We start from the raw sequence: 26,702 nt of genomic DNA on the forward strand, positions 1-26,702 counted from the left end.
TAGATAAATCAGAATGCTGTCGGTCATTTAAAAATTCATCCAATTTATGAGAAGTTTTAAAAGACCTTTTACGTTTATTAGAAGGTGGTATAACAGACAGAGCCTTCTGAATAGAATTAGAAACAAATTCTCTCACATTAACAGGAATATCCTGAACATTAGATGTTGAAGGAACAACAACAGGTAATGGATTGCTACTAATGGAAATAGTGTCTGCGTTTGAAAGTTTATCATGACAACTAACACAAACTACAGCCGGAGGAACAGTTACAACCAGGGGCGTAACTATCACTGGTGCATAAGTCGCAACTGCGACCGGGCCCGGCAGGTCCAACCCTCAGGGGGGCCCCAGCTTTAGCATAACATTTATTTATTTTTTAACAACTTTTTTTTTTCAAACTAACTTTTTTTTCTAGCAAAATTTGTTTGTTTTCAGCGGTGCAGGGGTTGCATAACGTTGCGCAGTGCACACTAACAGTTTTACATTAGAGCGTTGCCGTGGGTTACCATGGCAACGCGCTGCTGAGCGGGAAAGGAGGCAGGAGCTGTCCTGCGTGAATGCAACCAGTAATGCAGCTTTCTCAGCTCAGGGACTGTGAAGTGGAAGGAAAAGGTAAGTCAGACAGTGCATTGCATCCTGGCTAGCCTAGAACCCTAACCACTATCAGCCGTTAGTTGTTCATTGTCCCCAGGCGGTCGCACAGGGCTGATCCGGGGACAGCTGTGGAAGACAGTGAACCAACTGGGTCCCAGGCGGCACTTGACAGGGGCGGCAGTTCAATTAGTGACTATCAGTATATCACAGTCATAGTCAGACCGCCGCTCCTGTGATTGTCTTCTGTTGGGGATTGTGATTGACAGTGGGGCACCCGGCAGCAGCAAAAACCGTTGCAAATTGAATCAGTACTCAAGGTATTTGAATTCAGTGTCCTTGTGATATAAATTCCTAGTTTTCACTCACACGCTAACAAAGTTACTTTTTACATTGGGCGTTGCTCCTAAACACTTGTCTCTGAGACTGTGGCTGGGAATTGGGATTGTCAACTGGGCAGGAGCGGCATTGGGGGGCCCACACATAGATGTTCATGCTGTAATACGTGTGCACAGTGTGACTGTCAATTGTATGCACACACTGTCCAGAGCAGCACAGTTTCTCTATGAACTTATTGCTAGCCTGCCTGAAGTTGTGCCCCGCCCCCTGATTCTCACAGCACACTAAGCGTGACTCAGACTTACTATCCTCTCTCTTGTCTGCAGCAGGCTCACAATTCTATTCTTCTCTTAGCTCTGTGCTACTAACTGGGTCTGTGTGTGGTCTGTGAAGCACTATGCAGATTTTCAATCACGGAGCTCAGCTCAGCTAGAGGGAAAAGCAGTGGTGAGAGAACAGCAGAGAGATTCAGCAGAGGAAAAAAAACGGAATGAGAAATCCTTTCAGTCAGTTTTCTTTTCCTCTGCTGAATCTTTGCTTTTCCCTCTCTGTAGCTGAGCTCCTGATTGAAAATCTGCCTAGTGCTTCCCAGATCACACACAGCCAGTAAGAAGCACAGAGCAGCAAGCTAAGCTGATGCTTATACTTCTTCAAGACAGTGGCACAAGGATAAAACACATTCTAATCATCATCTCATATAGCTGGAACATAAGAGTACACTTTACACTTTTTTAAGATTGTATGCTCTATTTTTTATTTTTATAAAAGAATCATGTTTATTACCTTTCTACTAAAAGATTGATCTAAATCTTCAACTAATATTGTGTCAGATGTCTTACTGCACTAGATTTCTCAAATGGGTATGAGTTTGCAACTACTCACATGTAAGTTGCTTTCTGTAATGCATTCATTGTCATTTAGTTTTGGAATATCAGTGTCTTTGGGGAGCATTCTGTAATATTTGGCTCTGGTAATGATTCTGAAACCTCCCTACATTGGTGCAAGGTGAGATATTGCCTTGACTGTGAATTCTTTATCTTGCCATTTTTCTTGACTCAATATGGGATCCTAATTATATCAGACCTCTGCAGTAAGCTCTGTGAATTGTGAGTTGATGACTGTGTGCAGAAGATATTTTTTTTATAGAAACATATCGGTTATGTAAGTATTAAAGGGACAGTAAAGTCAAAATAAAACTTTTATGATTCAGATAGAGCTCTCTTTGTTCTCCTAGTATAATTTGTTAAAGGATATGCCTAGATAGGCTCAGAAGCAACAATAAAGGTAGCTAGCTGGAAGGGCAATCCTTAGGATTCACGGAGCCAAAACAAATTTGTGGACAATATACACAGCCACAAATCAGAACATAGGTTCCAGCAGTGCACTGCTGCAGCTTCTGAGCCTTTTCAATAAAGGATACCAAGAGAACAAATCAAAATAGATAATTGATGTAAACTAGAAATTTGTTTAAAATTGCATGCTCTATCTAAAACATTAAAGTTTAATTTTGACATTATTATTATATTGACATTTTTTTTTTTTATCAAATTCACATTTTTTTGGTGGGGGGGGGGCGGGGTTGGGGGGGGCCCTTCTTAGATTCTTGCACCTGGGCCCTGTGGTTTCTAGTTACGCCCCTGGTTACAACAAGTTTACAACAAATGCACTTAGCTTTGGTAGAACCGACATCAGGCAGCAGGATTCCAGTAGTAGATTCTGAGACAGGGTCAGATTGAGACATCTTGCAATATGTAATAGAAAAAACAACATATAAAGCAAAATTATCAATTTCCTTATATGACAGTTTCAGGAATGGGAAAAAATGAAAACAAAATAAGCCTCTGGAAACCAGAAGCAAAATGAAATAAGGACTTAAATAATGTAAAAAATCTGGCGGCAAGTATGACGCCCACAACTGACAAAATATTTTTTGGCGCCAAGAACGACTGCAACAAACACGAGCGTCATAGATGACGCAACTATGTGAAAACTCTCGGCGGCAACTAAGATGCCGGAAATGACGAAATTACGTCAACAAACATAATTCTCACGCTAAAAAAGTCTCTCGCCAAAAACGACGCAATAAATTATAGCTTTTTGCGCTCCCGCGAGACTAACAGGCCGCAATTTAGAAAAGAGAGTCAATTTGAAAAATTTTCAGGTAAGAATTTTTTTTTATTTTTTTTATTTTTCTTTTATGCATTTCCCGAAATGAAACTGACAGTCTGTAAGAAGGAAATATACTGATTAACCTGAATCATGGCAAATATAAGTACAAAACATATATTTAGAACTTTACATATAAAGTGCCAAACCATAGCTGAGAGTGTCTTAAATAAAAGAAAACATACTTACCAAAAGACACTCATCTACATAAAGTAGATAGCCAAACCAGTACTGAAACGAGAATCAGTAGAGGTAATGGTATATAAGAGTATATCGTCGATCTGAAAAGGGAGGTAGGAGATGAATCTCTACGACCGATAACAGAGAACCTATGAAATAGATCCCCATTAGGATGACCATTGTATTCAATAGGTAATACTCCCTTCACATCCCTCTGTCATTCACTGCACTCTGAGAGGAACCGGGCTTCAGCATGCTGAAAAGCGCATATCAACGTAGAAATCTAGCACAAACTTACTTCACCACCTCCATAGGAGGCAAAGTTTGTAAAACTGAATTGTGGGTGTGGTGGGGGGTATATTTATAGGCATTTTGAGGTTTGGGAAACTTTGCCCCTCCTTGTAGGAATGTATATCCCATACGTCACTAGCTCATGGACTCTTGCCAATTACATGAAAGAAATACCTGTAAAATAAATCCTAACCTAAATTACAATTACACCTAACACTACACTATAATTAAATAAATTACCTAAACCAATTACAATTAATTACAATTAAATAAAATAAATTAATGTACGAAAAAAAACAAACACTAAATTACAGAAAATAATAAAATAATTACAATAATTTTAAACTAATTACACCTAATCTAATCCCCCTAATAAAATAAAAAAGCCCCCCAAAATAATAAAAATCCCTACCCTATACTAAATTACAAATAGCCCTTAAAAGGGCTTTTTTTGGGGCATTGCCCCAAAGTAATCAGCTCTTTTACCTGTAAACAAAAAAATACAATACCCCCCCAAATTAAAACCCACCACCCACACACCCAACCCTACTCTAAAACCTACCCAATCCCCCCTTAATAAAACCTAACACTAACCCCTTGAAGATCACCCTACCTTGAGATGTCTTCACCCAGCCGGGCACAAGTGGTCCTCCAGAGGGGCAGAAGTCTTCATCCGATCCGGGCAGAAGAGGACCTCCAGACGGGCAGAAGTCTTCATCCAGGCGGCATCTTCTATCTTCATCCATCCAGAGCGGAGCGGGTCCATCTTCAAGCCAGCCGATGCGGAGCATCCTCTTCTGATGACTCCCGATGAATGAAGGTTCCTTTAAATGACGTCATCCAAAATGGCGTCCCTTGAATTCCGATTGGCTGATAGGATTCTATCAGCCAATCGGAATTAAGGTAGGAAAAATCCTATTGGCTGATCCAATCAGCCAATAGGATTGAGCTCACATTCTATTGGCTGTTCCAATCAGCCAATAGAATGCAAGCTCAATTCTATTAGCTGATTGGATCAGCCAATAGGATTTTTCCTACCTTAATTCCGATTGGCTGATAGAATCCTATTAGCCAATCGGAATTCAAGAGATGCCATCTTGGATGACGTCATTTAAAGGAACCTTCATTCGTCGGGAGTCGTCGGAAGAAGAGGATGCTCCTCGTCGGCTGGCTTGAAGATGGACCCGCTCCGGATGGATGAAGATAGAAGATGCCGCCTGGATGAAGACTTCTGCCCGTCTGGAGGTCCTCTTCTGCCCGGATCGGATGAGGACTTCTGCCCCTCTGGAGGACCACTGTGCCCGGCTGGGTGAAGACGTCTCAAGGTAGGGTGATCTTCAAGGGGTTAGTGTTAGTTTTTACTAATGGGGGATAGGGTGGGTTTTAGAGTAGGGTTGGGTGTGTGGGTGGTGGGTTTTAATGTTGGGGGCATTGTATTTTTTTTTTTTACAGGTAAAAGAGCTGATTACTTTGGGGCAATGCCCCGCAAAAAGCCCTTTTAAGGACTATTCGTAATTTAGTATAGGGTAGGGATTTTTATTAATTTGGGGGGCTTTTTATTTTATTAGGGGGATTAGATTAGGTGTAATTAGTTTAAAATTCTTGTAATTATTTTATTATTTTCTGTAATTTAGTGTTTTTTTTTCGTACTTTAGTTTATTTAATTTAATTGTGATTAACTGTAGTTAGCTTAGGTAATATATTTAATTATAGTGTAGTGTTAGGTGTAATTGTAATTTAGGTTAGGATTTATTTTACAGGTATATTTGTATTTATTTTAACTAGGAAGTTATTAAATAGTGATATTTAATAACTATTGTACCTAGTTAAAATAAATACAAAGTTGCCTGTAAAATAAAAATAAACCCTAAAATGGCTACAATGTAATTATTAGTTACATTGTAGCTAGCTTAGGGTTTATTTTATAGGTAAGTATTTAGTTTTAAATTGGAATAATTTATTTAATTGTAGTAATTTTATTTAGTTTTATTTAAATTATATTTAAGTTAGGGGGGTGTTAAGGTTAGACTTAAGGATTACTTTCTGTTATAATTTTTAAGCTAAACAACTAACATATTAAAGTTAATAAACATTAATTAAAACCTACTGACCTATATTTTCTCCAAAACAAAGTTTCATAACGTTCTAAAAGTTATATCTTTTATTCGCCGATGATGTCACGTTATCCTGCCCACTATTTTCAGCACTGCATGTTCAAAATACTTAAACCAATAACTTTGTGTTTATAGCGCCATTTTGAAACCTAGGTACTGTAAACAGATTGGTACAGAGCAAAGGATACCCACGGAGTGGGTTTGGAAAACAATTAAATTTCTGATATACGGTAGAGATATGTTAATGAAATGCTATTGATAAAAAGCGTATTTGGGGTAGTTAGTTAGTAACAAGCATAGAAAATATTTACTTACAGTGGCCCTTTAGGTTTAGGGGTTACTACATTTAATATAGTGGTGAAGACGTTGGGGGCGGCAGATTAGGGGTTAATAAATGTAGGTAGGTGTCAGCAATGTTAGGGACGGCAGATTAGGGGTTAATAAAATTTAACTAGTGTTTGCGAGGTGGGAGTGTGGCGGTTTAGGGGTTAATATATTTATTAAAGTGGCGGCGATGTCCAGTCGGAAGATTAGGGGTTAAAAGCTTTAGTTAACTGTTTGCTATGTGTGGGGGGGCTCGGTTTAGGGGTTAATAGGTAGTTTATGGGTGTTAGTGTACTTTTTATCACTTTAGTTAAGAGTTTTATGTTACGGCGTTAGCCCATAAAACTCTTAACTACTGACTTTTAAATGCGGTAGGAGTCTTGACAGGAGAGGGCCTAACGCTCACTTTCTCCAAGACTCGTAATACTGGCGTTAGGCAAATCCCATTAAAAAGATAAGATACGCAATTGATGTAAGGAGATTTGCGGTATGCTCGAGTCGCGGAGAAAAAGTGAGCGGTACACCTGTACCTGCCAGACTCGTAATACCAGCGGGCGTTAAAAAGCAGCGTTGGGACCTCTCAACGCTGCTTTTTAACCCTAACGCAAGACTCGTAATCTAGCCGTGAGTGAGTACAGATTCCTTTAGACGCAAGAGCAGCATTAGACTTAGGGACCAATTTATCAATGCTTCAACTAATAATACGCTGGAATTCTGCATCAAATTAGATGCAAAGTTGATCCGCTGTAAAGCGTCAAGATTGTCAAATGTTGAAATGTGTGACGTAATATACACTCCTGTGATATCAATCCAACGCAGATCGATGCTTGTGCTATTCGAGCGGAATACTGATCATCCGCCATCACATTCAACTCTATTTGACCCTTCAACAGGTACGCTCGCTTCTATTCCGACGCAGCATACCTATCGTTCAAATCGCCACCCTTGAGGCCGCGAATGCGATAGATATCAATAGGAGTCTGAAAACACGGAAAGGTTATGTTAGATGCTGCAATACAATAAAGCATATTAGATAATAAAAGTAAATTAGAAACTTTATTAAAATTGTATACTCTTTTTAAATCATACGACAAAATATGGGTTTCATGTCCTTTGAAGTTGATTTTATTTAGCCCTTATTACTAAATAAAATCAAGTAGGGAGATGTTACCCTACTTATGGATTGTTACATCTTTGTCTCTCATTACAAAGCAAGGGGACAATATTATTGCTCCAAATTTGGTGCAAAGTATTGCTTCAAATTTGGTGCACTAGTAGATATAGGGATAAAAATGAAATAAATACATTACATAAAATAGCTAACTTCCTTTTTTGGATAAATCTATTTGCACCATGTCCCATTCTCCACTTCGCACCAAATTTGACGCAACACTTTTTGCACCAAATTTGACACAATACTCAAACTCCTAAACAACCCACAAACTAGTAAAGTTTTCCACAACTTCTTATTGGTAAATGCATAATCACGTGATTAATGAAATCAGCCAATCTGATTGAAAAATACATCTTCTACTATCACTAAGGAATCAAATTGCTCGATACTTATGTCATTGATCACTCATCAGAACTTGTAAGTGCCATTTGTTACATTGTGTATTATATTTTGAATGTATGTATATGTGAAATTGGTATTAAATATAAACATTGATGATGACATTAGGACACACAGTGTAATATTTTTGACAATGATTTTAACCCCTTAGTGCACAGTCCAGAAAAACAGCAGCACTCAGCACTGTTTCCATTTTTTTTGAGACTTCAAAGTAAAAACGACAACGTTTTGGACCTCTAGTCCTTAGTCATGTCAATACATAATGCAGGTAACACACCTTAATATAGGGGTAAAGATTACAAACCACACCTCCTAATTAACTCCTTGTTATTCATTCCAATTGGATACTTAGTATCCAATGTATTAATCCAAAACACCTCCCTCTGCTTTAGGTACAATTCCCTATCCCCTCCCCTTCTAGGTGTAGTAATGTGATCAATGATCTGAAACCTAAGTTGGCATATGGTATGACCTGCCTGAATAAAATGTTCTGTTACTGGATTTTTTATTTTGCTGTTCCTAATATCAGACCTATGTTCACATATCCTCTCCCGGACCATCCTAGTGGTCTCTCTGATATAGCTCCGCCCACAAGGGCATTTAATCATATATATGGCATAGGTAGTATTGCATGTGAATAGACCCCTGATGCTGTATTTCTTGCCAGTATGGGGATGAAAAAAGGTATTCCCCTTAATCATACTATTGCAACTGGCACAACCCAAGCAAGGGTAACAACCTGAGTTTTTGTCAGAGATGTATGTCTGTATGTTGGATTTTAAAGGGCCTATATCAGCTTTAATAAGTCTATCCCTTAAATTTTTACTTCTCCTATATGCAGGCATAAAACCTGACTGGAACTCCTTAACTAGGGGATTACCTGTGCTCAAGATATGCCAATGTTTCCTAAGTGTGTATGGGTATGTGGTGTGTGTGTGTATGGTGTGTGTGTGTATGGTGTGTGTGTATGGTGTGTGTGTATAGTGTGTGTATGGTGTGTGTGTGTATATGTTGTGTGTGTGTATATGTTGTATACACAGGCTGTACATGAACCTGTCCTCATGCACACCGAGTAAGGGCAACAAACACAGCAACACCAGCTTCTTAAAGACACTGCAGAAAAATTTTCACTAAAAAAAATCTCATCGCAGAAAATGAAAAAAAGTTCTGCCTCTGGGTATGAATATTAAGTTTACCTTAAAACACAGTGAGGAAAGCATTGAGTTTTTGGACACCAAGGTTTACAAGTCTGGTTATGGCTTTGGAACAGACTTGCATATAAAATCTACTGATAAAAACAGTCTGCTCCACTTTGATAGCTTTCACCCTGAGTCGCTTAAGAGGTCATTGCCCCGTAGCCAACTCCTTAGAGTCAGGAGAATTGTATCCGATGATACACTTGTTAAGCAGAGACTAGACAAAATGGGAGATAAGTTTAAAGCTAGGGGTAACCCTTTGGAATTAGTAGACAAAGAGATTAAGGAAATAGCAATGTTATCTCGTAATAGTCTACTCGAGTCATCCAAACCTAAAGTTAAACTTAAGAATAAACAAGATAGACCTGTCTTTGTCACTAAATTCAATACTTTGAGTAATCGGATTAATTCTATCCTTAGGAAACATTGGCATATCTTGAGCACATGTAATCCCCTAGTTAAGAAGTTCCAGTCAGGTTTTATGCCTGCATATAGGAGAAGAGAAAATTTAAGGGATAGACTTATTAAAGCTGATATAGGCCCTTTAAAATCCAACATACAGACATACATCTCTGAAAAAAAATCACGTTGTTACCCTTGTTTGGGCTGTGCTAGTTGCAATAGTATGATTAAGTGGAATCATTTTTTTCATCCCCGTACTGGCAAGAAATACAACATCAGTGGTCTATTCACATGTAATACTACCTATGCCATATATATGATTAAATGCCCTTGTGGGTGGAACTATATCAGAGAGAACACTAGGATGGTCCGGGAGAGGATATGTGAACATAGGTCTGAAATTAGGAACAGCAAAATAAAAATCCAGTAGCAGAACATTTTATTCAGGCAGGTCATAACATATGCCAACTTAGGTTTCAGATCATTGATCACATCATTACACCTAGAAGGGGAGGGTATAGGGAATTATACCTAAAGCAGAGGGAGGTGTTTTGGATTAATAAATTAGAGACTAGGTATCCAATTGGGATGAATAAAGAATATGACCTTTCGGTCTTTCTTTGAACCACCTCTGCTTTGGTTAACAATTATGATATATGTTAGATCAATATCATGTATTCTGTACCTTTTATGTATAACATTGAATCTAATATGTAACTATTTTTATTTATATTCATTTTTGTCACTAGATGGCGCATCCTCTATAATTGCCAGGTAGCATTAAAACAGTAGTTGTGATTTTCCTAACAAGGGGTTAATTAGGAGGTGTGGTTTGTAATCTTTACCCCTATATTAAGGTGTGTTAACTGCATTATGTATTGACATGACTAAGGACTAGAGGTCCAAAATATTGTCGTTTTTACTTTGAAGTCTCAATAAAGATGGAAACTTTTGCATATGTGGTGATTGCTGCTGTTTTCTGGACTGTGCTATATTATTGGGGACTTGTGTGGTACCCCCACAGCTTGCACCACCCATTACCTCAGTGCTGTGCCATATGGACTGTGTTTAACCCCTTAGTGACCAGAGCACTTTTCCATTTTCTGTCCGTTTGGGACCAAGGCTATTTTTACATTTTTGCGGTGTTTGTGTTTAGCTGAAATTTTCCTCTTACTCATTTACTGTACCCACACATATTATATACCGTTTTTCTTGCCATTAAATGGACTTTCAAAACATACCATTATTTTCATCATATCTTATAATTTACTATAACAAAATTATAAAATATGAGGAAAAAAACACAGTTTTTCTAACTTTGACCCCCAAAATTTGTTACACATCTACAACCACCAAAAAACACCCATGTTTAATAGTTTCTAAATTTTGTCCTGAGTTTAGAAATACCCAATGTTTACATGTTCTTTGCTTTTTTTGCAAGTTATAGGGCAATAAATGTAAGTAGCACGTTGCTATTTCCAAACCACTTTTTTTCAAAATTAGCGCTAGTTACATTGTGACACTGATATCTTTCAGGAATCCCTGAATATCCCTTGACATGTATATATTTTTTTCAGAAGACATCCCAAAGTATTGATCTAGGTCCATTTTGGTATATTTCATGCCACCATTTCACTGCCAAATACGATCAAATAAAAAAAAATTGTTCACTTTTTCACAAAGGTTTTCACAAACTTTAGGTTTCTCAATGAAATTATTTACAAACAACTTGTGCAATTATGGCATACATGGTTGTAAATGCTTCTCTATGATCCCCTTTGTTCAGAAACAGCAGACATATATGGTTTTGGCGTTGCTTTTTGGTAATTAGAAGTCCGCTAAATGCCACTGCGCACCACACGTGTATTATGCCCAGCAGTGAAGGGGTTAATTAGGGAGCTTGAAGGGTTAATTTTAGGTTAGTGTAGTGTAGTAGACAACCCCAAGTATTGATCTAGGCCCATTTTGGTATATTCCATGGCACCATTTCACTGCCAAATGCGATCAAATTTAAAAAACGTTACATTTTTCACAATTTTAGGTTTCTCACTGAAATGATTTACAAACAGCTTGTGCAATTATGGCACAAATGGTTGTAAATGCTTCTCTGGGATCCCCTTTGTTCAGAAATAGCAGACATATATGGCTTTGATGTTGTTTTTTGGTAATTAGAAGGCCGCTAAATGCTGCTGCGCATCACACGTGTATTATGCCCAGCAGTGAAGGAGTTAATTAGGGAGCTTGTAGGGAGCTTGTAGCGTTAATTTTAGCTTTAGTGTAGTGTAGTAGACAACCCAAAGTATTGATCTAGGCCCATTGTGGTATATTTCATGCCACCATTTTACCGCCAAAATCAAATCAAATAAAAAAAACTGTTCCTTTTTTCACAAACTTTAGGTTTCTCACTGAAATTATTTACAAACAGTTTGTGCAATTATGGCACAAATGGTTGTAAATGCTTCTCTGGGATCTCCTTTGTTCAGAAATAGCAGACATACATGGCTTTGGCATTGCTTTTTGGTAATTAGAAGGCTGCTAAATGCCGCTGCGCATCACACGTGTATTATGGCTAGCAGTGACGGGGTTAATTTGGTAGCTTGTAGGGAGCGTACAGGGTTAATTTTAGCTTTAGTGTAGAGATCAGCCTCCCACCTGATCCCTCCCAAACAGCTCTCTTCCCTCCCCCACCCCACAATTGTCCCGCCATCTTAAGTACTGGCAGAAAGTCTGCCAGTACTAAAATAAAAACATAATTTAAGTAAGAACTTACCTGATAAATTCATTTCTTTCATATTAGCAAGAGTCCATGAGCTAGTGAAGTATGGGATATACATTCCTACCAGGAGGGGCAAAGTTTCCCAAACCTCAAAATGCCTATAAATACACCCCTCACCACACCCACAATTCAGTTTAACGAATAGCCAAGAAGTGGGGTGATAAGAAAGGAGCGAATGCATCAAAAATAAGGAATTTTAATAATTGTGCTTTATACAAAAAATCATAACCACCACAAAAAGGGTGGGCCTCATGGACTCTTGCTAATATAAAATAAATGAATTTATCAGGTAAGTTCTTACATAAATTATGTTTTCTTTCATGTAATTAGCAAGAGTACATGAGCTAGTGACGTATGGGATAGCAGATACCCAAGATGTGGAACTTCCACGCAAGAGTCACTAGAGAGGGAGGGATTAAATAAAGACAGCCAATTCCGCTGAAAAAATAATCCACAACCCAATTCAAAAAGTTTTAATCTTATAATGAAAACAACTGAAATTATAAGCAGAAGAATCAAACTGAAACAGCTGCCTGAAGTACTTTTCTACCAAAAACTGCTTCAGAAGAAGAGAAAACATCAAAATGGTAGAATTTAGTAAAAGTATGCAAAGAAGACCAAGTTGCTGGTTTGCAAATCTGATCAACAGAAGCTTCATTCCTAAAAGCCCAGGAAGTAGAAACTGACCTAGTAGAATGAGCCGTAATCCTTTGAGGGGGTATTTACCCGACTCCACATAAGCATGATGAATCAAAGACTTTAACCAAGACGCCAAAGAAATGGCAGAAGCCTTCTGACCTTTCCTAGAACCATAAAAGATAACAAATAGACTAGAAGTCTTTCTGAAATCTTTAGTAGCTTCAACATAATATTTCAACGCCCTTACTACATCCAAAGAATGTAAAGATCTCTTTAGAGAATTCTTAGGATTAGGACACAATGAAGGGACAACAATTTCTCTACTAATGTTGTTAGAATTCACAACCCTGGGTAAAAAATTTACTGAAGTCCGCAACACCGCCTTATCCTGATAAAAAATCAGAAAAGGAGGTTCACAAGAAAGAGCAGATAACTCAAAACTCTTCTAGCAGAAGAGATGGCCAAAAGGAACAAAACTTTCCAAGAAAGTAATTTAATATCCAGAGAATGCATAGTTTCAAACGGAGGAGCCTGTAAAGCCCTCAGAACCAAATTGAGACTCCAAGGAGGAGAGATTGACTTAATGACAGGCTTGATACAAACCAAAGCCTGTACAAAACAATGAATATCAGGATGATTAGCAATCTTTCGGTGAAAAAGAACAGAAAGAGCAGAGATTTGTCCTTTCAAAGAACTTGCAGACAAACCCTTATCCAAACCACCTTGAAGAAATTGTAAAATTCTAGGAATTCTAAAAGAATGCCAAGAGAATTTATGTGAAGAACACCAAGAAATGTAAGTCTTCCAGACTCGGTAATAGATCTTTCTAGACACAGATTTACGAGCCTGTAACATAGTATTAATCACTGAGTCAGAGAAACCTCTATGACTAAGAATTAAGCGTTCAATCTCCATACCTTCAAATTTAATGATTTGAGATCCTGATGGAAAAATGGGCCTTGAGACAGAAGGTCTGGTCTTAACGGAAGTGTCCAAGGCTGGCAACTTGCCTTCCGTACGAGATCCGCATACCAAAACCTGTGTGGCCATGCTGGAGCCACCAGCAGTACAAACGAACGCTCCATTAGGATTTTGGAAATCACTCTTGGAAGAAGAACTAAGATATAAGCAGGTTGATAATTCCAAGGAAGCGACAACGCGTCCACTGCTTCCGCCTGAGGATCCCTGGATCTGGACAGATACCTGGGAAGTTTCTTGTTTAGATGAGAGGACATCAGATCTATTTCTGGAAGCCCCCAGATTTGAACAATCTGAAGAAATACCTCTGGGTGAAGAGACCATTCCCCCGGATGTAACGTATGGCGACTGAGATAATCCGCTTCCCAATTGTCTATACCTGGGATGTGAACCGCAGAAATTAGACAGGAGCTGGATTCCGCCCATACAAGTATCCGAGATACTTCTTTCATAGCCTGAGGACTGTGAGTCCCCCCTTGATGATTGACATATGCCACGGTTGTGACATTGTCTGTCTGAAAACAAATAAACGATTCTGTCTTCAGAAGAGGCCAGAACTGAAGAGCTCTGAAAATCGCACAGAGTTCCAAAATGTTGATTGGTAATCTCGCCTCCTGAGATTCCCAAACCCCCTGCACTGTCAGAGATCCCCATACAGCTCCCCAACCTGAAAGACTCGCATCTGTTGAGATCACAGTCCAGGTTGGACGAACAAAAGAGGTCCCTTGAACTAAACAATGGTGATCTAACCACCAAGTCAGAGAAGATCGAACATTGGGATTTAAGGATATTAATTGTGATATCTTTGTATAATCCCTGCACCATTGGTTCAGCATACAAAGCTGAAGAGATCTCATGTGAAAACAAGCAAAAGGGATTGCGTCCGATGCAGCAGTCATGAGACCTAAAATTTCCATGCACAAAGCTACCGAAGGGAAAGATTGAGACTGAAGGTTTCGACCGCAATGCCCTGCTCCCTGATTACAGAGAGTAGGGCACCGAGAACCTTCGAAAAGATCCTTGGAGCTGTTGCTAGGCCAAAAGGAAGAGCAACAAACTGGTAATGCTTGTCTAGAAAAGAGAATCTCAGGAACTGATAATGGTCCGGATGAATTGGAATATGAAGATATGCATCCTGTAAGTCTATTGTGGACATATAATGCCCTTGCTGAACAAAAGGCAGAATAGTCCTTATAGTCACCATCTTGAATGTTGATATCCTTATATAACGATTCAATATTTTTAGATCCAGAACTGGTCTGAAAGAATTCTCTTTCTTTGGAACAATGAACAGATTTGAATAAAACCCCAGGCTCTGTTCCAGAACTGGAACTGGCACAATTACTCCAGCTGACTCCATATCTGAAACACATTTCAGAAACGCTTGAGCCTTTACTGGGTTTACTGGAATGCGTGAAAGAAAGAATCTTCTCACAAGCGGTCTTATCTTGAAACCTATTCTTGTGAAACAATGTTCTGAATCCAAAGACTTTGAATCGAATTGATGAAAACATCTTTGAAAAATCGTAACCTGCCCCCTACCAGCTGTGCTGGAATGAGGGCCGCACCTTCATGCGGATTTGGGAGCTGGTTTTGACTTTCTAAAAGGCTTGGATTTATTCCAGACTGGAAAAGGTTTCCAAACGGAAACTGTTCCTTTAGAGGAAGGGTCAGGCTTTTGTTCCTTATTCTGACAAAAGGAACGAAAACGATTAGCAGCCCTATATTTACCTTTAGATTTTTTATCCTGAGGTAAAAAGGCTCCCTTCCCCCCAGTAACAGTTGAAATTATTGAGTCTAACTGAGAACCAAATAATTTATTACCTTGGAAAAAAAGAGACAGCAAAGTTGACTTAGAAGTCATATCTGCATTCCAAGACTTAAGCCATAAAGCTCTTCTAGCTAAAATAGCTAAAGACATATACCTGACATCAATTCTGATGATATCGAAAATGGCATCACAAATAAAGTTATTAGCATGTTGAAGGAGTTTAACAATGCTATAAGCATTATGGTCTGACACTTGTTGCGCTAAAGCCTCCAACCAGAAAGTTGAAGCTGCAGCAACATCAGCCAAAGAAATAGCAGGTCTAAGAAGATTACCTGAACATAAATAAGCATTCCTTAGAAAGGATTCAATCTTCCTATCTAAAGGATCCTTAAACGAAGTACTGTCTGCCGTAGGGATAGTAGTACGTTTAGCAAGAGTAGAGATAGCCCCATCAACTTTGGGGATTTTTTCCCAAAACTCTAATCTATCAGATGGCAAAGGGTACAATTTCTTAAACCTTGGAGAAGGAGTAAATGAAGTACCCAGACTATTCCATTCCCTAGAAATTACTTCTGAAATAGCATCAGGAACTGGAAAAACTTCTGGAATAACTACATGAGGTTTAAAAACTGAATGTAAACACTTAGAAGTTTTAATACCAAGAGGACTAGACTCCTCCATATCTAATGCAATCAACACTTCTTTAAGTAAAGAACGAATAAACTCCATCTTAAAAAAATATGAAGATTTATCAGTGTCAATATCTGATGTAGAATCTTCTGAACCAGAAAGATCCTCATCAGAGATAGATAAGTCAGAATGATGGCGGTCATTTAAAAATTCATCTGAAAGATGTGAAGTTTTAAAAGACCTCTTACGTTTACTAGAAGGAGGAATAACAGACAGAGCCTTCCGAATAGAATTAGAAACAAATTCTTTAACATTAACAGGAACATCCTGAACATTAGAAGTTGAAGGAACAACAACAGGTAATGGTTTATTACTAATGGAAATATTATCAGCGTTGGATAGCTTATCATGACAACTAACACAAACTACAGCCGGAGGAACAGTTACCAAAAGTTTACAACAAATGCACTTAACTTTGGTAGAACCGACATCAGGCAGCGCTTTTCCAGAAGTAGATTCTGATCCAGGGTCAGGTAGTGACATCTTGCAATATGTAAAAGAAAAAGAACATATAACGCAAAATTATCAAATTCCTTAAATGGCAGTTTCAGGAATGGGAAAAAATGCAAAATGAATCAAGCCTCTAGAAACCAGAAGCAACTAAAAAGTGAGACTGAAATAATGTGAAAAAAAAAACTGGCGCCAAGTATGACGCCCACATTTTTTGCGCCAAGTATAACGCCCACACATTTTGGCGCCAAGAATGACGCCCATATTTTTTGGTCTCAAAAAAACGTCCGCAATACACATACGTAAAAAATGACGCAATTACGTGAAAACTTCCGCCGCCAACTATGACGCCGGAAATGACAAAATTTTTGTGCCAAAAAAGTCTCGCGCCAAGAATGACACAATGAATAGAACCATTTTCTGTACCCGCGAGCCTAACAGCCCGCAATTTTGAAAAAAAGTCAATTGAAATTTTTAAGGTAAGAAAAATAAAATTTAAATGCATTTTCTCAAAAAAATGAAACTGACAGTCTGAATGAAGGAATACTGATTATCCTGAATCATGGCAAATATAAGTTTAGACACATATATTTAGAACTTTACATATAAAGTGCCCAACCATAGCTTTGAGTGTCATAAATAGAAATACGACTTACTTACCCTAAGACACACATCTACATATAGTAGATAGCCAAACCAGTACTGAAACGAGAATCAGTAGAGGTAATGGTATATAAGAGTATATCGTCGATCTGAAAAGGGAGGTAGGAGAAGAAATCTCTATGACTGATAACAGAGAACCTATGAAATAGATCCCCTAGAGGAAGACCATGGTATTCAAATAGGCAATACTCTCTTCACATCCCTCTGACATTCACTGCACTCTGAGAGGAAAACCGGCCTTCAGCCTGCTGCGAAGCGCATATCAACATAGAATCTAGCACAAACTTACTTCACCACCTCCATGGGAGGCAAAGTTTGTAAAACTGAATTGTGGGTGTGGTGAGGGGGTGTATTTATAGGCATTTTGAGGTTTGGGAAACTTTGCCCCTCCTGGTAGGAATGTATATCCCATACGTCACTAGCTCATGGACTCTTGCTAATTACATGAAAGAAAGGTATATATTTTTTTTAATTATTATTTTTAAGCATATTTACATATGCTGCTGTGTAGGATCCCCTCTTAGCCTCCAACCTCCCTGATCCCCCCAAACAGCTCTCTAACCCTCCTCCTCTGCCTTATTGGGAGCCACTTGGGTAGTACCCAGTTTAGAATAAAATACATTTTTTTTTTTATTTAATTTTTTTTATGTAGTGTAGCTTCCCCCCCATAGACCAACCCCCCTCCCAGATCCCTTAGATAATTTTTTTTATTGCTTTCCTCCCCCCTTTCTCCCACTTATTCATCAAAATAATACACGCCCGCTGCCCCCCGTGCACGCGCGTGTACGTGCATGCCCCGACGACCCCGCCCCCTCACTCTTCTGGAATACATCAATGGCTGCCCACTCGCCTCCCACGTCGGCTCCCACCCACCAATGATTGTGGCCATCGATGCCCGGTGCAGAGAGGGCTACAGAGTGGCTCTCTCTGCACCGGAGGGGTAAAAAAGGTTATTGCAGGATGCCTCGATATCGAGGCATCACTGCAATAACCGGAAAGCAGCTGGAAGTGATCAGGATCGCTTCCAGCTCTTTCCAAGACCGACGACGTCCTCAGATGTTAACTGTATTTTTTTTGAGGACGTACCCTGTACGTCGTCGGTCATTAAGGGGTTAATAATGGAATGATGTTTGATTCAATATAATCTTAAGCTGATAGTTCAAAGGGATAGTGTACCTAACATTAAACTGTCATGTATCAGATACAGCAGAAATTAAAATCACCTCTTTACTGTCATGCTATTTTCAGTATTTTTTTTCCTTCTCTTGAATTTCATTTTCATTAAGAAACGTCATTTTATATGCCAGCCCATGTTTTATCACCTGTGTAGGGGTGGTGTTTAAAACTAGACTTCAATCAGGAAGGGAAACTGGCCCAGCTCTTAAAATATCCATTGATTGCAAATAAATACATATGATACCCTGATTACATGTTATATTCACAATTATTCTTGCTCAGAATAATAATATATTTACACTATATACATATAGTGGTATAAATAAACACAGAAATATGAAAGACAACATTGTTTAGAACAAAAAAGCAATTTAGGGACATGTAAATATGTTTGCAAAAGATTTCTGACATAACACTTATATATATACAAGTATGTGCAAAGATATATGTACAAATTCTAGCATTAATAATCATTTAAAGAAAAGATAAAAACATGGGACAGGCATATCATGATTTATAGAAATACAAATACACATTAATTTATGTGAAAACATCCTATATCAGATGTTTTGTATAACAAATAAATAGAAAAATAACTTTCTATGAGATATTATTGTTTGTTCAGGTATAAATATAGCTATTTCTTGGACATTAACAGATGAAAAATAAAAGATTAGCTTTAGAGAAATGTGCTTGTTCATGGACAGTAATGAAATGGTATAAATAAAGGAGGAAAAAACAGAATATCCGTGACATCGATGACTCTTATTTATCAACACTTGCACGTGTTTTTGACAGACTTTTTAATAAATAAGGCCGTCGTATGTAGATTCGCGGCAGCAATGTCTGGCGATGTCTGGCGAGCGTATTGACTCAAGCGAATGCGCCAAGATTGATTCTTTGATAGATCGGCCCCTTAGAATGCCTAATGAGACACCATCTCACATTGCTTAAAGGGACATTAAACACTAAATAAATGCTAGTTAGAATGATGCAGTCAAAGAAAAGATTAGTCTGAGAATAACACATAGATGTACTTTTTAAAGTTTAATTAGCTGTTTAAATATTGACAAAATAAGTGTAACATTTTTGTGTGTGTAAAACAATGGAAGCTGCCAGGTTGTTTCTTAGGTTACCTTCTCTGCTGTTGCCAATTAGGGACAGTTATAAATAGGTCACTAGAGTGTGCAATATAACAGTGTTCTGCACTTCCAATTCTAGCAGGAACTGAAAAGCTCACAATTTCAGAATGGAAAAGGGGACAAAATAAATAATGAAATTATATTGCAGAGTATTTTTTATATATACGATTTATCATTTTATATTACCATCTCAAAGTGTTTAATGTCCCTTTAACAGTTAAATCCCTTTTACTGTATATATAACAGAAGGTTGCATTGAGATGAAAGTTAGCTGAATAGGAAGAAGCAGCTATTAACACATAATAACATTTCCATAATTACTAGAATAAGTATAAAATGTCTATGTAATGAAGGTGGAATTAGTCTGTTACATGTGTATGTCCCCTGGCTATGGTGTACCTACTAATAGCCTGTGGGCTATGTGAGTGCAAGAAATGGCTGCATATTGGCTACAGAAATAACTGCTTCTGGTAGAGAGCCTTTCCAGTGTATTTTTTCAGATCAGGTTTACAGTAGTCTTTATATAGGCATTTATAATCATTTGTTTAAAAAAAGTCGGTTTCGGTTTTCAGCTAAGGGCATTCTGAATTTTCGGTTTCAGTCCAGAATTTTCATTTTGGTGGATCCCTACTTTTTACTTTTAACTTGTAATTCGCGCAAAAAAGTTACTTAGCAGGCCACTTGTAATCTGGCCCGCAGTGTTTTTGCAAGAGTTTTAACAGACCTACTTAAAAGAAAAACAGTGGAAATATTTGATTTAATATTGATATCTTTTTTTTCCTCTTCTTTTATTTTTTCACTTGGCAGTTGCAAGCACATCTTTAACCTTTCACATAGAATCAGGTAAGGGAAATGTACATTTATACCTGTATATTAACTTCAGATAGGTAGAGACAGATAGATAGATAGATAGATAGATAGATGATAGATAGATAGATAGATAGATGATAGATAGATAGATAGATAGATAGATAGATAGATAGATAGATACCTAGATAGATACATAGATACATAGATAGGGAGAGAGTCATCTACTTAAGAAATGTGTTTGAAAATATTACATGTTTATTTCACCTTTAGGTGGCTGTATTATACATTGAATCTCTAGGTAATGCTCTTTCAGTTTTCTAGATACAGTTTCTATTCACTTTCTTAAACAAAACAAAAAGGCCAGTAAATCTACCTTGTCCATGAATAAAAAAGGGCTTCACTGTGTAAATGGTCTGAAATTAAATTCCAGTGTGAATTTTTTTTTGCAATACATTACAAAAATGTTATTTTCAAACGAAGTTATAAAAGGGTTCACCTTTACAATCATCATATACACACAGTTTGTATTATGGAGCAGAAGCTGCTGTTGGTTGTGATAATGAGAGGGGAAATAATCCATCAGGATAAAACTGTTAATCTATTAGTGCTTCTTCATAAGTGATGACAGCTGCAGGACAATATTCTGTAAAAAAAAAAGAAAAAAAAAAGAAAACAATTTAATATATAACTTTGACATGACAAGTATTAGAGCATTGCTTTATGTGTATTGCTGGCAGCAAATGACTAAATCCTATGTCATTTGTTACTGGCAGCCAAAGACTATAACTACTAATGTGTATTTACTGGCATTCAAGGGGTGCCAAATGTCTGCTTGGTGTAAGAAATAAATATCGTGATCTGGGGGGAGCAGAACCTAGAGTTTTAATGTTAGGGAGGGCCATTGAATGAACCCATGATCTAAAGCTTCTGACCTTTTTTCAGCCTAGCAATTCCGTAGAGATAAAGGCCACAAGTTATCAAGGTCTATCGGACTTGATCCGACAGTGCGGATCAGGTCCGACAGACCTCGCTGAATACGGCGAGCAATAATTCAGCATTGCACCAGCAGCTCACAGGAGCTGCTGGTGCAACGCCGCCCCCTGCAGACTCGCGGCCAATCGGCCACCAGCAGGGGGGTGTCAATCAACCCAATCGGCTTGATTTCCGGCGATGTCTATCTGCCTGCTCAGAGCAGGTAGACAGGTTATGGAGCAGCGGTCTTTGTGACCGCTGCTTCATAACTGCTGTTTCTGGCGAGTCTGAAGACTCGCCAGAAACAGGGGCCATCAAGCTCCATTCGGAGCTTGTTAAATAGAGGCCAAAGTATGGAAGTAGAGAAAACTGGGCAAGGGAGAGTGTGAGTGGTACAGAAACACAGAGTAATGGAAAAACATGCAAAGAGTATATTAGGTAAACATTTAATAATTTTTAAGGAGGGAGCGAAATAATTAGGAGACCTAGATAAGATGTGAAGTGAAAGATAGATGGGGTGAAATAAGCGATAGATGAAAAGAAACTATACTGGTATAATATTAGGTTCTGTTATTTTTTACTTTGTGTAATTTGTGTTTTGTTAATTCCCTTTTATATGAATGCACTGAGACTATTGTTGTTAATAAGTTTTGGCTTTGTCTAATATTTTTCTAATATTTTAACCACTTTACCAAAGAGACTATTAATAGCACTCTTGTGTTTCTAGATTAATTTTTGCCAAATTGTGTTTTGGGTTTTTATATCTATTAAACTATGTTTTTCCTTAAAATATGCCAAAATGGTGGCAGCAGAAATAGATAACTGTGGGTGTAATTAAAAATGGAGTTTTGGGGATTTTTCTAGGTCTACTACAAACTAGTAATTTTGTAACCCTAGCACCCACTGAACTCATAGCCTTGCCTGCAGTGGCTTAGCTGTGTCAATCTGATTAAAAGTGGAAAGGCGTGGCAATCCCTTTATGTCACAAACTGGTGACAGTTGCAGAGTTGTTTAACACTTTATGTGACAGTATACAGCACAAAAGATGGGATGGTGGTACAATGAATAGATTAATATGTGGCTTGTTGATCCTCCCGAAGTTAGGTGGTACATTAAGGATATGGCTTGAGATCAAGACACTGCTTAAAGGGACAGTCTACACCAAAATTATTCTTATTTAAAAAGATAGATAATCCCTTTATTACCCATTCCCCGTTTTTGCATAACCAACACAGTTATATTAATATACTTTTTACCTCTGTGATTACCTTGTATCTGATCCTTTGCAGACAGCCTCCTTATCTAAGTGCCTTTGACAGACATGCAGTGTAGTCAATCAGTGAAGACTCCTAAATAACTTCACGGGAGTGAGCACAATGTTATCTATATGACACATGTGAACTAGCACAGTCTAACTGTGAAAAACTTTCAAAATGCTCTGAGCTAGGAGGCGGTTTTCAACTGTTTAGAAATCAGTTTGAGCCTTGCTAGGTTTAGCTTTTCAAAAATACCACCAAGGGAACAAAGAAAATTTGATGATAAAAGTAAATTGGAAAGTTGTTTAAAATTGCATACCCTATCTGAATCATGAAAGTTTAGTTTTGACTTTACTGTCCCTTTAAAGCTGGTCAGTCCTTTCATGGGGGAATGGCTGAGGCAGCAAGTGGGTAGTCTGTTGGTAACACAGCTGTGATTAGCATACATGATCTCTGGTTTCAGTTTACGTGGGGCTTTTAACCAAAAGGTTTGAGCGTAAAATGCTCATACTGTTTTTCTTTAAATTTTTATGTACTATTTTTTAAACTGGTAGTGTTTTTTTTATATTTTGTAAATTAGGGGGTCTTGAGGGGTTATCTGTTAGGGGGTTAATAGAGTAGGGGGTTATTGTGATGGGGTTTTTGGCATTTAGAGGCTAATAAAATAGAGGGTTTATTACGATGGGGGTTGTGGCAGTTTAGGAGATAATAGAGTAGTGGGTTTATTGCGAAAGGGGGTTATGATGGTTTAGGGGTTAATAGAGTTGGTGGTTTATTGCGATGGGGGTTGTGGCGAGTTAAGGGTAATAGAGCAGGGAGTTTATTGAGATGGTGGTTGTGGCGGTTTAGGCGTTAATAGAGTTGGGGGTTTATTGCGATGGGGTTGTGGCAGTTTAGGGGTTAAGTAGTGTAGCGGGTGTTTTGCAATGGGGTTGTGGCATTTAAGGGGTTAAGTAGTCTAGGGGGGATTTTGCGATGGGGGTTGTTGTGGTTTATAGGTTAAGTAGCGTAGCAGGGGTTTGTGATTGGGGTTGTAGTAGTTTAGGGGTTAAGTAGTCTAGAGGGGGTTTTGAGATGGGGTTGTGGCAGTTTAGGGGTTAAGTAGTGTAGAGGTTAAATAGTGTAGATTGCTTTTAATTGTAATACTTTATTTTAATGTATTCATGTTGTATTTAGTGCAACCTTTTTTAAGCCCAAACCCTTTACGTGGGGCTTTTAAGCAAAATGTTTGAGCGTAAAATGCTCGTACTGTTTTTATTTATTTTTTTATTTTTGTGTACTATTTTTTTAACTGGTAGTATTTTTTTTATTTTTTTGTAACCTAGGGGTCTTCGCTTCGGGGTCGTGAGGGGTTAGCTGTTAGGGGGTTAACAGAGTAGGGGTTTATTGCGATAGGGTTGTGGTGGTTTAGGAGTTAATAGAGTAGTGGGCTTATTGCAATGGGGGTTGTGATGGTTTAGGGACTCTAATGTCACTATGAAGTCTTCTGTGAACGCCGAGTTTGCCGATTTAACGGTCGGCTGTGTGATTCTGTTCTTATGTTTCCTTTCTAACCCAAGTGATTTGTGAGTTAATAAACTGCTTTTATCAAGCTTGATGTCCCCTGATTAATCTGTACTTTATACATGAGCTATTTTACTGAGAGTTAAGTTATAGCTCTACCGAGTGTGAGTAGACGTATTCCACTTATTTTTTAAACTGTTCAATACAGAACTTTACTATCTGTTGCTTGTTCTTTCCCCTTTTTTAAGGATTCCTAAAAGATTGTATATCCTTCTCTAGGTGCTTTATCACATTTTTGTTTATTGTTATTTATTATTTTTGTGATTGATTATGTTACCCATTTTTATTGATTGGTTTAGAGGTTAAGTAATGTACCAGGGGTTTTGCAATTGGGTTTATGGAAGTTTAGCGGTTAAGTAGTGTAGTATAGGTTGTTTTTCAGTGTAATACTTTATTTTGTTGTATTTATTTTTTGTTTAGTGCAACCTTTTTTAAAGTGCAAACCCTTTACACAGGCTTTTAAGTCGAGCAAAAGGTTTGAGCGTAAAATTCGTTTGCGTTTGCTCGATTGCATTTACTTTTAACTTTTAAAATGAGCATAAGTTAACACAATTGCAATATCATGTTTGTGCTAACATTACTGCTTTACTTGTAATCTAGCCCATACATTATTTTTACCCACTCTTGCCTGACACATACATACGTAGTAATATTAACCCTGTATAAATAATTATTAATCATTTGTCTGCTTTACAGAGTATCAGCCACATATAAATCATGTTAAAGCCTTGTCAACTGCATATATAGAATAATTAACCAATTGACAGTGATACAAAGGGAATTAGCCATATAAATAACATATTAACACCTCATCAACCACTTATAGAACATTATTAAATAAAAGTGTCAGTCACATATAGAGCATTGTTAACCCCAAGCTATGTTTGCCACTTCCAGGTGTGGGGCCTATGATCCTTTCAGTTATAACAACAAATACATATAATAATAATAATAATAATAATAATAATAATAATAATAATCAATATGTAGGGAGCCTGACAAGACAGCATGTCCCTGAACCACCCCTACAAATTCCAAATGTGTGCCATCTAAAGGTATAGGTATGTGTGCCTTGGCCAAATTGCAACAAGGATTTCCTGGTAATAAATAATGCTAAGCTAGCTTATCTGTTTCTTTGGAGGGTATAGCTGGGAATGTCAAAAGCTAGAAAAGCTGTATTATCTCTAATCAAAGGAAATACTTGGGTCTTGGTGCCTCCCCATTTAACACCAATGGTTTATTAAATAGAAACTAGCATGAGGAGAGCTGAGGTCTGAGGAGTGACTCCAGCTTTAGAACAATCACAATGTATCCAGCTAGCCCCCTGCTAGAAGCCAGAAATTCAAGCTATTAATGTGAATTATGCCCATAACTCTTTCCAGAACACATCTTCAGTATACATGTAGACATACTTGAGGTGCTGGCAAAAGCAGGGATCCAATAATTCTAAACAATCCTGGGTAGGATAAGTGCCAAGGGGCTACTGGGAAATGCCAGCCATTTAAACTTGGGTGTGGGGTATTTGGTGTCTATGGGTTTGTAATAAAGTCATGAAAAATTATATGCCATAATGTTTTTTTTATGTAGGTCGGGAACACTGGGGTGTTGGTCTGTTTCCCTAGGACTAATATCTCAAATTCAACAGAGTAAACCAGGTCAGTGGGAGATACTGGAAGCTGGGCAGTGTCCAACTAGCCCTTTGGGGTGGGTCATGTGACCTAAGCTGGATATAAAACAGAATGTGTTTGTAAAAAAGTTAGACTTCATTATACTGTTACCTCAAGGAATGTACCATCTGAAAAGATTATTGGGAGTCTCCACAGATTTCATTTGAAATTGTAAGTTTAGGATTTCTGTGTATTTGATCCTTTTTAATTTTTTATAATTGTTTGCAATTGTATGTGTCTATTGTTTAATTACCTTTTCTTTCTTAAAATGATGATGGTCCACAGTCCTCCATATCATATGGGATATATTTCCCTCCACTAGGAGGAGGTCATGGGACCTCAGCCAAAACTATCCTCAGGTGTCACAGAGACTTGTCCCTAGCCTCCCACTGAGGGACTCAGGCATATCCTACTGCAATCATCTGCGGTACTTGATACCTGTACTGGGCGGGCTCTCTACTGGATATTGCTGCAGATGCATTGATATAGGCTGACATGCCTAGTAAGCCAGTGGAGGGGTGCTGCGTTTGGTCAGTGCCTAAACACAGCCCAAATGCTATTTGAAGTTACTCTAACACAGGTACAGCATAGCCAGGGGACTTAACCTGCTCTCCTCATGTCACATTTTTTTCTTCATATCATGTCCCTAACAGTTTTGCTTGCATTGGGAACACTATTAGGTAAGCCTCTAGCCATTTTTAACCCTCTGGCTGCTTTAAGGATAATTTTTGGAGCACTTTGCAAAATTATGTGTATGGCCCTTTAAGAGAACTGGCAATAGCTTAATGCATGCCAGTCCCAGGAAGGGGGTGAATACCCATACAGGAGCTGCCAGGGGTTACTTAAGGGCTTTTCTTATTTCTTGGGGCTTGTTAAGCTTACTACATTGAGAGATTGTACAAATGTCTGTGGGAGTGTTACTGTAGTGTAGAGGGCTCTCTACCAGGTTTTCTCAGTACTATTTATTATATG

This window comes from Bombina bombina, chromosome 3 (assembly GCF_027579735.1).
Source record: "Bombina bombina isolate aBomBom1 chromosome 3, aBomBom1.pri, whole genome shotgun sequence".
In the NCBI taxonomy this organism is placed as follows: domain Eukaryota; kingdom Metazoa; phylum Chordata; class Amphibia; order Anura; family Bombinatoridae; genus Bombina; species Bombina bombina.